The sequence below is a fragment of the Cherax quadricarinatus genome, chromosome 68, assembly GCF_038502225.1.
Source record: "Cherax quadricarinatus isolate ZL_2023a chromosome 68, ASM3850222v1, whole genome shotgun sequence".
Classification (NCBI taxonomy): domain Eukaryota; kingdom Metazoa; phylum Arthropoda; class Malacostraca; order Decapoda; family Parastacidae; genus Cherax; species Cherax quadricarinatus.
In genome coordinates, this window is record NC_091359.1 from 4,363,957 (window position 1) to 4,364,780 (window position 824).

Genomic DNA, 824 nt, shown 5'->3' on the forward strand with positions numbered 1-824 from the left:
ATAAGAACAGTACAAACACAAGCCCAAAGCAGAAACCCCAGGGCAGGAAACAGAGAGCAGCAGCAGTGGCGGGGTGGAGTGCGGCAGGGGCAGGGGAGCAGAGCGGGCCAGCAGTGGCGGGGCCAGGGCAGCAGCAGAGGCAGCAGGCAGAGCAGAGCAGCAGAGCAGAGGGCAGCAGTGGAAGGAATAGGCGGGGCAGCAGTGTGGAGAGAGCAGAGAGAGAGAGAGAGAGAGAGAGCAGAGAGAGAGAGAGAGTGAGTGAAGCAGCAGTAGCAGAAAACAAAATACAAAAATAAAAAATAATAATAATAATAATAATAATAATAATAATAATAATAATAATAATTAATAATAATAATGATAATAATAAAAATATTAATAAAATTTATTATTTGTTATTACCTTGTTCTCAATGGCACCTGGTCATTACATTATCGTCTCAGTGGCACCTGGTCATTACATTATCGTCTCAGTGGCACCTGGTCATTACATTATCGTCTCAGTGGCACCTGGTCATTACATTATCGTCTCAGTGGCACCTGGTCATTACATTATCGTCTCAGTGGCACCTGGTCATTACATAATTGTCTCAGTGGCACCGGTCATTCTTTTCGTCTCAGTGGCCCCGGGTCAACATTATCTCCAGTGGCACCGGCACAATCGTCCAGTGGCCCCTTTCAAATTATCGTCTCAGTGACACCCTTTTTATTATCGCCAGGGCACCCGGTCAAATTATCGTCTCAGTGGCACCGGCTTCATTATCGTCTCAGTGACATGGCATTAATTTTTGGCCCCGTGACCCCTTTAACATTATCTTCCGGGGC